The sequence below is a fragment of the Mus musculus genome, chromosome 11 (assembly GCF_000001635.26).
Source record: "Mus musculus strain C57BL/6J chromosome 11, GRCm38.p6 C57BL/6J".
NCBI classification, from domain to species: domain Eukaryota; kingdom Metazoa; phylum Chordata; class Mammalia; order Rodentia; family Muridae; genus Mus; species Mus musculus.
The window spans coordinates 15,620,715-15,633,116 of NC_000077.6; positions in this window are offsets into that span (position 1 = coordinate 15,620,715).

The following is a 12,402-nucleotide window of genomic DNA, read 5'->3' on the forward strand; positions in this document are numbered from 1 at the left end:
GGAGCAATATTTTTCCTGCTCAGTAATTTCATAAAGTGGAAAAGCCCCAAATTTGGAATCAATAACTATTATACAATGAAGAGTGAACCTGAATCAATGTCCATCTAGTGACTTCAGGCAGAACAATTTTCACATTTTGTCTGCTGATTCCTAAAATTGTCTGAATGTTTAAGCTTAAAACCCAAGGTATATGAGGCAGTATTTTGTGATCCCTGATGGAGTCTCCATTGTATCAGACACTTTACTACATTCTAAGTATTAAAAAATCAATTCACAAAATCTTAGCACTATCCACTCTAGCTTATGTGTCTATATTGCAGGGTTACATCATGGTTAGTGTCTAAATTTGCCTTGTTCAGTAATTAGAATAAGACAACAGAAAGATACTTACAGTCATTGTCTAATTTGTACACTTAATCAGATGAGCTCATTTGGGAAGCACATGTTAAAAATCTTTTCTAATAATACGGCAGCTTTATGATTCTTCATTTCATATTTTAAGCTGCCTGTGTTAATGAAAGCACACTGTATAGATTTTTTTCACATTAGTACTGTCCATTAAGCAGAATGTTATTTCAGTCCACAATAGAGACCATTGAATTGATATGCTTGCCGTAATAATTTAATCATAAATTTGAGTTTTTCTATTTGCAAAAAGTAATACTGAGCCTACTTTAAAAAGCAGATATCAAATGTAAAAACTATGATTTGAAGTATTAATCATCTGATCATTAGCCTTATGCTAGCATGTGTTTATTTCATGTGATAAATTTTCAATTATTTACCCCTGAGTGGGTCTCCAATTATATAGAATGTATTTTATGCTAAATGTTTATATTTAATAAGTTATTCCCATAATGTCAGTTAGCTAACCAAAATATGTCAGTCCCGTTGAAAATATTCAGAAATAACCCTCAATTAAGTAAAACGCTTTTCCTTTTTAATAGCCTAAAATTTTTATAGTAAAGTTCTACACCAACTGTATAAGTATGTTTATGGCAGGAAATAAATTATATGAAGCAAGTGATGAGTTTTGCTATAAGATCATTTAGTACACAGGCTCTGTGTGGGGTGCATCCCAGTACCCCAAACCTATAAACCAAAACTGAGAGCTCAAATCCCTTATGTTTTATCAGACAACATTTGCACACAGCCTATGTACATCTTCTTGTATGCATTAATATTCCTCTAGATTACTTAAAATAATAAATAAAATATAAATATTTTGTAAATACAGATTATATCATGCTATTGTGAGTATGATGACCACATGGAAATCTCGACGTATTTAGTACAGACACAGGACAGTTACAAATATCTTCTATCAGTGGTTGGTTGAACCTGTGGATGCAGTGTTTAAGAATATGTATATACTGCTGCATTTATTTCATAGGAAGTGATAGATAATACAGTTGAGATTTCAATTATAGTGAACTATACAACTGTGCAATTGGGCAGAACACTCCCATGAAGTTCATTTAACTAAAGAACAGTAACAAAATAATTGAGAAAATAATCTACTAAGATATATGCTTTGATAATAAAAATCATTTAAAGGAATAGAAAATGGGAAACTTCACTATTTCAAATAGCATCTGCATTACAAATAAGATATAATTTTGTTCCCAAGGAGACCTGAAAATTTTGTAAATGTTTACATTTGGGGCAACAAATCTAATACTAATAACCTTGAGGGGGTCACAAATGAAGATTAGGTTATTTGAAATGATGAGTATTACAATAATACTGATAGTGATTTCTGCTGATATGATTTTTTTATTAATAAATGTATGTCAACAATATATGCACTGATAAATAGCTACAAATAGAAAAAATTAGCCATCATAATCCAATAGAAATGGGTTAGAGAGTTAGATCAACACTTAGATAGACTTGATACAAGTGTAGAGGACTGACCACAATTTGGGTCCCAGCACACACATGAATGGCAACAGTTAACTGTAACACAACTAGAGAATGTATTTCCTTCTTCTGGTATCTGCACACAGTGTATACAATGCTGCAGAAATACACACACACTCAAAACACATCTAAATAAAAAAACACATAAAAATAAAAATAAATTAATGTTTTAAAAGCATTATATTAAAGTAATTAAATTTATTTCACAAATTAGAAATTAACAAAATACATATCAAATAATATAAGGTTTAAATTTTAACCACAAAATACTCAAATATAACACAAATAAGCACTCAATAATTACAGAACACGAGTAAAAAAATCTACCTCTTAATTAGGCATATGCTAAATACACTAAATCATAAGCTAAACATGAAATGATCAATTTTATTAATTCACCCCCCATTTTGTCTTGTGATGCAACTATTTACATTTTTGCTATGAATAATCTCACATTCTTTCTTTCTGAATATTTATAAATTTAATATTCTGAAATCTACAAAGTAAAAAGTTCTACAAATCTTTAGATGAAAGAACATGTATTTTACCATACCTTGTATATTATACAATTAATCTATTCCAGTGAAAAAAAATCTTTAGAAGACAAGATGGAACACAGCACTCAATTTTACTAATATTAATTGTTGTCTTCTAATTTGAGCATTTCAGTTAGTTACTACTTTACTTAATTAAACCAGTTACATCTTTCTCACCTACCTCCAAATTAGTCATTAATTTCATATTACATTATAAATGTATTGTTATATTTTCCATTGTTTACTTTGCCAGAAACAATGGCCAAGAGATAAGATCTTGTTACAGAAGTTATTTATGAATGAATAGGAATTATTTTAAGGAGACATAACATATCTTTTATAATTTATTAGATTTTATATTTTTTTCTAATCATGATGTGGAGTATATGGAGTTGAAATCTCCATGATAAAATAGCTCATAAGTGGGAAAATATTGCCAGGTTATTAATTTACAGGTCTCTCTCTCTCTCTCTCTCTCTCTCTCTCTCTCTCTCTCTCTCTCTCTCTCTCTCTCTCTCTCTCTCTCTGCTTTTTCGAGACAGGGTTTCTCTGTGTAGCCCTGGCTGCCCTGGAACTCACTTTGTAAACCAGGCTGGACTCGAACTCAGAAATCTGCCTCCCGAGTGCTGGGATTAAAGACGTGCCACCATGCCCAGCTTACAGATCTCTTTTATTTGTAGTCATTCATAAATGAATTCTGAGAGCACTTCAAAAGCGATATGTTGTCAGTTATTAGCTTTTGCAGGTCTCCTGTGTGCTATCAAATTCAATGTAAGTTCACATCCATCAATCCTGGTATGTCTGCATGACTCTATGCATATTATGCCATCTATCACCTCTGGTTATTACAATCTTTCATTCTCTTCTTCCTCTAGTTTTCCTGAGTCGTGAGGAGATGAGTTGGATAAAGACATCCCATTTAGAACTGTTTGGTGCAAATTATCACTCCTTGTGTACCTTTTCTAGTTGTGGGTCTTTTTGTTTATTTATCATGTACTGCAAGAACCTTCTCTAAAAGGGGTTTCTTGGCACACAGAGTAGCTTTCTTTCCTTTGTTTTGAGAGAGACGGTTCTTTTTCCTTTTCTAAGAGGAAAAGGCATAAAGTTGCATGGAGATGGAGGTGAAGATGATTTGGGAGAACTTGGAGAGGGATATGGTCAAAATATGTTTTATGCAAAAGTTTTAAAGAAAGAAAATTTAGAACTTAGAATTATTATATTAAAACTATAAACATGTTAACTTTAATGATTTTCTGATTATTTTACTTTAAACTCCCAAATGATTTCTCTATATAAAAACTCACTTGCACGAGATCCTATTGGTTAATAAGAAGGAAGAAGTAGAAATTAACTTTATTTTTTATTAGATATTTTCTTTATTTACATTTCAAATGATAACCCCTTTTCTAGTTTCCCCTCTGAAAATCCCCTACTTCCTCCCCCTCCCACTGCTCCCCAACGCACCCCTCCCACTTCCTGGCCCTGACATTCCCCTGTACTGGGGCATAGAACCTTCACCCTTCACAGGAACAAGGGCCTCTCCTCCAGTTAATGACAACTAGGCCATTCTCTGCTACATATGCAACTAGAGCCATGAGTCCCACCTTGTGTTTTCTTTGATTGGTGATTTAGTCCCAGAGAGCTCTGGAGGTACTGGTTAGTTCATATTGTTGTTCCTCCTATGGGGCTGCAATCCCCTTCAGCTCCTTGGCTGCTTTCTCAAGCTCCTCCATTGGGAACCCTGTGCTTTGTCCAACAGATGGCTATGAGCATCTACTTCTATACTTGTCAGGCACTGGCAGAGCCTCTCAGGAGACAGGTTTATCAGGCTCCTGTCAGCTAATTCTTGTTGGTGTCTGCAATAGTGTCTAGGTTTGGTTGTTGTTTATGGAATGGATTCCCAGGTGGGGCAGTCTCAGGGTGGTCATTCCTGCAGTCTTCACTCTGAACTTTGTCTCTGTAACTCCATCCATGGGTATTTTGTTTCCTCTTCTAAGAAGGATCGAAGTATTCACACTTTAATCTCCACCTCACACCAGTCAGAATGGCTAAGATCAAAAACACAGATGACAGCAGATGCTTTTGAGGATGTGGAGGAAGAGGAACACTCCTCATTGCTGCTGGGACTGAAGCTAGTACAACCACTCTGGAAATCAGTTTGGTGGTTCCTCACAAAATTGGACATAGCAGTACTGGAGGATCCAGCAATACCACTCCTGGGCATATATCCAGAAGATACTCCAACTTGCAATAAGGACACATTCCCCACTATGTTCATAGCAGCCTTATTTATAATAGCCAGAAGCTGAATAGAACCCAGATGTTCCTCAACAGAGGAATGAATACAGAAAATGTGATACATTTACAAAATGGAGTACTACACTGCTATTAAAAACAATGAATTTATGACATTATTAGACAAATGGGCATCTGGAGGCTATCATCTGAAGTGAGGTAGCCAAATCATAAAAGAACACACATAATATGAACTCAATGATAAGAGTGGATATTCGCCCAGAAGCTCAGAATACTCAAGGTACAATTTGCAAAGCACATGAAACTCAAGAAGAAGGAAATTAACTTTATTTATATATAGAATCAACTGCCTTCTTTGTCAGAAAATGGCTAAATCATGTTGGCTGTGCATGATTTGACATTTGTCTCTTACTTAAAGTAGCACAATATTAACGAGATATTTAATTTGCAGACTATTTTTACTGTTCCATTCTGTAGTAAATGGTTATTTCCTGTAATACAGCTGAATTTATCATAAATACCATATAACTATTGAAATTCAATTTAAAACATTGATTAATAGACACTTATCTCTGCTGTGGAACATCATGAATTATGATTCAATATATACTCCCAAAAGTGCTGAATGGGAACAACATTATAGAAGAAAGAAATATAAATGGATCATAGTAAAATAGAAAAAGAGAATGTCCCCTTAGCTCTGGGAATAGTGATGCCTGGTCCTTCTAAGGAGACAGACCAGACCAGATTCTTTTTTGAATTATTAGTAGAGACTGTTATATCTCATAGCAAGAAAGAATAATGGCAGTGTGCTCATCTTATTGAGAACAGATTGTGAAGTAATATATACTTTCTACTAATTACACCAGAAATACAACCTTATAAATTTTACTTTTTAAAATTTTTGCTATGTAAATATAGATGGGAATTATAAAAATGTTCAAAGGTCAAAACTAGACAATTTTCTCACAAAATAAAAATGCAGAAGGCATGCTGTCAGCACTTATCATTATTTCTTGTTCTAAAGCAAAATAATTTACATTAAGTTTAATGAGTAAAGTAGCTCAGACTTTAAAAGCACTCGTAGAGTAAATATATGTGTGTTGTTGTGTTAACCATTTTGGAAAGATGTGCCTCAAGGAGCAGAAAGCTCATGTTCATGGTCTTTATTTAAAACAGTGCATGCAAGAAGGCAGTATCATATTTTATTGCCTATATAGAGGGCATTTTATGAAAACAAATATATTTTAGTCTATAAATATGCATTATAGAGCATTTAAAATATCCAAAACTTGGGAAAAATGAAAGCACAAATTATTTTTTAGGATTTTGAAAAAATCATTTTTGAGAATTTTATGTATCTATTTCATAATGGTTCCCCTTTATCTATCCTTAGATTCCTGCACCTTATCACCATCCTAAATTCATTCTCCTCTACCTCCACCTCTACCTCTTCCTCCTCTTCCTCCTCCCCCTCCTCCTCCTCCTCCCCCTCCTCCACCCCCTCCTTCACTTCCTCCTCCTCCTCCTCCTCCTCCTCTTCCTCCTCCTAACCTGGAACTTATGACCTCTCTAACCAAGGGATTTTTTACTAAGTCCGAGCATGAATTCTTTCCTATAGAGCATGCTTCAGACTCAGTCAGAAAGCCATCCCCTACCCCATCACAGTCATGTCATTATTGTACCTGTGCACACATTTTGCCTGGAACATCTTTGGTCCAGTGTGGGTGAGAGTATTACTGTTTTCTTTTTTCCCTAGTCATCTTGCATTAAACCTTCTATCCCTTTTACAACTAGAAATCAAACAGGAAATTCACCAGACAGTTTGAGATTTCTGGATCTCTCTTATCAAAACATACTCCATACCAGCAACAGAGGTATGTATTTATATGTCTTCTAGGAAAAGCATTGTCCAAACATGCAGGGTACCTCCATTAGAATTTCTTTTATTAAATGTATTTTTTAGATTATTTTAACATTGAGTGAGTTTCCCTAAAATTCTTTCATAATTTGTTACTTTAGATCAACAGATCCTCCAGGCACTCATCTCAAACACCCAAATCCATCAACTGCAGCATAAGTCTTTATGTCCCCTTACCCCAAAATCCTTTAGTCATATCACATGTATAGTATTATCTCATTCAATTCCACTTTAATTAACTTGCAAGATAGCAGATTTCCTTATAAGTTTTTACTACACATTTACTTTCAGTTAATTTTCTCCCTATCCTCTGGTCATCTTTCATATTTCCATTTTACTCCCTAATGAAACGTTTTCCAAGCCCAGGATTATGCAACACCACTTTATTTTTTTCTGTAGTATACTGTCTTATTGCATTAATATAACTCACTCCCATAAATGCTTTCTGGTTTTATGGCTTATATATACGCTCCAAGTTTAAAACATTAAGAAAATATTTAAATCTAGGATTCTTATACAAGAGAAACCATTTGCCTTTCTGGTCCCTAGTTGCCTCACTTAGTGTAATTTCTCCAGTTATTACCACTCTTGTCCCTATTCCTATTAAGAGAATAAAATTATGTTTTTTTTCAATTATCCATTTGCTTATTCAAAAAATAGCGAACCATGATCATTTTGCTCCCTATTCTTACATTTAACCTGGCTCATTTTATGTTTGTACACTACACCAGATTGCCAATGACTTGAACTTCTAGAATAGCAGAAAGACCAAATCCCAAAATAGAATAGACAGTAAGAAAGGATTTGAAGAGGAAGAAAGTATTCTCAGAGTTCATTGGATAAAATTTCTTTTCAATAAATATGAATTAAGATCAAATGAGAAAATAATGAAATAATGGCTAAAGAGAGAAGTAATTGACTTGCTAAAGAAGACTAGAGAGGAGCTTGAATCTCACTTAGAACAGGGAGTAAAATAGTCATAAGAAGCAGGTAGAAGATGAGAGAGAGAATGGAAGGGGAATTGGGGTGTTCAGGATCAGGTGCAGGGAAGGACAGGTGAGATGGCCAGAAGGCAGCGAGAATGAATGGGAATCTGCAACTGACTGAGGTGGGGAGTTAAAGGGCATTTCCAGGAAGATACAGAGACATAGGATAAGAGATGCACCCAAGAATCAAAAGGATTTACCTTAGCTGTGATTCACATCATTGGGGATATGGAACTTGAAGAGGCCACCTCCTGGAGCAATAGGAACACCAACCCACCCACAAAACTTTTGACCCAGATTATTTACTGTCTATGAGAAATGCAGTAATTGGAGCAGAGACTGAGGAAATGGCTAATCAATAACTGGCCCAACTTGAGACACATATCATGGGCAAGAACTAATCCCTGATATTATTTAAAATATTCTGTAAATTCTGTTTACAGACAGGAATATAGCATGGTGTCCTCAGAGAGGCTCCATCCAGCAGCTGACTTAGACAGATGCAGACACCTACACCCAAGCATTGGATGGAGCTTGACACTTATGGAAGCATAGGAGGAAGGATTGCAGCCCCTAAAGGAATAGCAACTCCACAGGAAGACCAATAGAATCAACTAACCTGGTCCTGTTGGACTCTCATAGATTGATATATATATACATATATATATATATATATATATACCATACATGCCGCTTGGTCTTCATGTGGGTCCAGAGTTACTGAAGTGTGGACTGCCCCAAAAACTGTTGCCTGTATGTGGGATATGTTGTTTTAGCTTGGCTTCCTTTTCTGCCTCAGTGTGAGAGAATGCACCTTGCCTCACAGAGACTTGATGTACCAGGGTGTGTGTGGAGAGGAGGTGTGTTCTGCAGGAGGAGAAGAGGCAGGGAGATAGGGAAGGTTTGTTGCAGAGGTGACCTAGAGCTGGTCAGTGAGCAGGCAAATATTGCATTGTGTAAATGTTCATGTTCCTTAACCATCTTCAGTTAGCAGACATCTAGATTGATTCATGTCTCTGCCTATTGTGAATAAAGCTTCAATGAACATAGGTGAGCAAGTGTCCCTGTGGTACGATGGAGCATACTTGGGGTATATGCCCAAGAGTCATATATCTCGGTCTTGTAGTAGATTGATTCCCAGTTTTTTGCAGAACTGAGATTGCCATAGTGGCTGTACAAATTTGAACTCCCATGAGCAATGGAGAAGCATTCCCATTTTTCTATGTCTTTATCAGCATGAGCTATCACTTGTGATATTGATCTTCACCATTCTGACAAGTGTAAGATGAAATCTCAATGTGGTTTTGACATATAATTCCCTGATGGCTAAAGATGTTGAATGATTCTTTAGTGTTTCTCAGCCATTTGCTATCCCTATGTTGAGAATTCTTTATTATGACATGAACTTGATTTATAAAATGGGATTATTTTACTTTTCATATCAAATTTGAGATTTCTTAAAAATAAATTTTAGATATTAAACTTCTATCATATGTAGAGGTGGAGATATTACTTTTTCCCTTTGTACAATTGCTTTTCTATACCTTACTGAAGCGTTTTAGTTTCATGAAATAGCATTTATTGATTGTTGATCTTAGTGCCTGCACTATTATTTTGTTCAGGAAGTTGACTCCCGTGTTAATGTCTTCAAGGCTAATTCCAACTCCCTCTTCTATTGGTTCAATATAACTAGTTTTATGTTGATGTCTTTGATCAACTTGAACTTGAGTTTTGTTCAGGGTGATAAATATGGATCTTTTCACATTCTTCAGCATGTAGACATCCAGTCAGACCAGCACAATTTGTTGAAGATGCTTTCTTTTTACAAGTGTAAATTTCTGGCTACTTTATCAAAAATCAGGTAGCGATACGTATATCAACTATATTTGTGTTTACAATTATAATCTCTTGATCAACATGTCTGTTTTTATGAAAATAACACATGACTTTTATTAATATAACTCTTTAGCACAACTTGACATCAGGGATTGTGATACTTTTGTGATTTTTGCTTGTTTGTTTATTTGTTTGCTTGTTCTTCAGGATTATTTTAGCTATGCTGGGTTTGTTTTTCCATATGAAGTTGAGTATTGTCCTTTTGAGGTCGAATATTTTTTTAATGTGCATTTTTAAAATGTTCAAATGAAGCTAAATGTCAACTTTATTAAAGAAGATTGGTTTGTGCCCCCTACCTAGTGTACAATAAAGTCAAATCATTACAATCTTTTAAGAGAATGTGATGGAATTTTGATGGGGATTACATTGAATCTGTAAATTGCTTTTGGTACGATGGCCATTTTTACTGTATTATTATTACCAAGCTATGAGCATGGGAGATCTTGTCATCTTCTAAGATATTCTTCAACTTCTTTTTTCAAAACCTTAACATTTTTATCATATGGGTCTTTTCCTTGCTTGATTAAAGTTACGCCAGGGTATTTTATGTTATTTAAGGATGTTGTAAAGGGTGTTGTTTTCCTGATTTCTTTCACACTCTTCTTGCGATTTGTGTGTAGAAGGGCTACTGATTATTTTGTATTATTATTATATCCAGCCACTTTGCTGAAGGAGTTTCTCTTTTGGGATTTTTAGGATCATTTATGTTTACTACCATATCATTTGCAAATTGTGATACTTTGCCTTATTCTTTTCCAATTATATCCCTTTGATTTCCTTCAGTTGTCATATGACTCAATCTAAATCTCTAAGTATTGTGTTGAAAAGATACAGAAATATGTCATGAAATTTGCAGTCAAATGAATGCAACAAGAGAAATTCATTCTAAATGAGGTAACCGAGAAAGACAAACATAATATGTGTTTAGTTATAAGTAGATATTAGCTGTTAAGTAAGTGATAATCAAGCAACAATATACAGACACAGAGTGGTTAGATAAAGAGCAAGTTTCTAGGAGGAAGTTAAGGTCCTCCCTGTGTAGAGGAAATACATAAATTTTGTAGGTGAACTGAGGTGGAGGTATCAGGTGGGAGGAAAGAATAGAAGGAAGCACAGAGGGAGAGCAGATAGGTACAGATGGAATTTGGGAAGATTTTGGGGGTTGGGGAGCCTGATGCACTGGAAATTTCTTGGAATCTATGGGGGAAATCGTAGTGAGGACTCCTAGTAATGAAGGGTACAAGAGTCTAAACTGGCCACCTTTTGTAGCCAGGCAAGTCTTCCAATTGTGGGAGTGTATTTCATTCAGTGGAGTTGTTCGTTAGAGGGGTCCCTTGGCATTCCTAAACAACTCAGGCTGATGCTAGGGCAGAAAGTTCCTTTTTGAAAACTGACAATGGGGCCTCATTTCTCAAGACAACTTCCATACAACTCATTGATTTTAGAGAGGTTGTGCTAGTACCTGTATGGAGCCTGCACCCGTAGGTTCTAGTTTCTTTGGGTAAGAAGGTACTCTGCAAGATATGGAAAGAGAAATCTGGATACCAATTACAAAACTATATATACTCTAGGCTGCCTGTAAGACCTTCTGGGGTAATAGTGATAAAGAACTTGTGGGAGTGTCTAACCATTGATTGGTTTAACTTGAAGCCCATGTCATGAGGCTATGAAAAGAGAGCTTATGAGTGACACTACAAGGACAGCCAGGAACTAGATACTGGCTACATTAAAGTTGCAGGGTAGAAACAAAGACAACTTGAGAAATATATTTGAAATGCTTAGTATTGGTATTCTGCTATACTCATACATTAGTGCCCTGTCTAGTCCTAAACAAAGAAGCTTTCTCTGGCAGCAAATAGAAGAAAATGAAGAACCACACAGTCAGATGTTATGTGGATAGAATCTAAGTTGGAGGTCTCCATTGGGTGTCTTTCCTCAGAGATTGGGAAATACTGAGTAAGAGATAGAAGAAAGATTGTGGGAGTCATAGAGGTTGAAGACACCCAGAGAACATAGCCTACTGAATCAACTAAGAAAAGCTTAAATGGGCTCACAAAGACTGATGCAGAAATCACACAGTCTGTTTGAGTGTGCACCAAGTCTTTTGCTACTGTTATGTCTATTAGCTTGGTGCTTTTTTGGGATTCCTAACATGAGATCAGGAGCATCGCTGACTCTTTTGCCTGGTCTTGGGATTATTTTCTGGCAATTGGGTTGTCCTTTCCAGTGTTGATATGATTTGCCTTCTTTTATTAGATGTTGTTTTTTACTGTTTGACTGCTGTCTTTTGGAGGCCTGATGTTTCTGCAGAAAAAACAGAGAGGGAGCAGATTTAGGGGAGAAGAGATGTGGTAGGACAGAGCTCGAAGAAATGGAGATAAGAGAATGTGTGGTGGGGATGAATCATATGAGATAAGAATCTATATTCAATATAATAAATAAATAAACAAGTCAATGGCCTTTCTCTATACAAAGAATAAACAGGCTGAGAAAGAAATTAGGGAAACAACACCCTTCTCAATAGTCACAAATAATATAAAATACCGTGGCGTGACTCTAACTAAGGAAGTGAAAGATCTGTATGATAAGAACTTCAAGTCTCTAAAGAAAGAAATTAAAGAAGATCTCAGAATATGGAAAGATCTCCCATGCCCATGGATTGGCAGGATCAACATTGTAAAAATGGCCATCTTGCCAAAAGCAATCTACAGATTCAATGCAATCTCCATCAAAATTCCAACTCAATTCTTCAACGAATTAGAAAGGGCAACCGGCAGATTCATCTGGAATAACAAAAAACCTAGGATAGCAAAAACTCTTCTCAAGGATAAAAGAACCTCTGGTGGAATCACCATGCCAGACCTAAAACTGTACTACAGAGCAA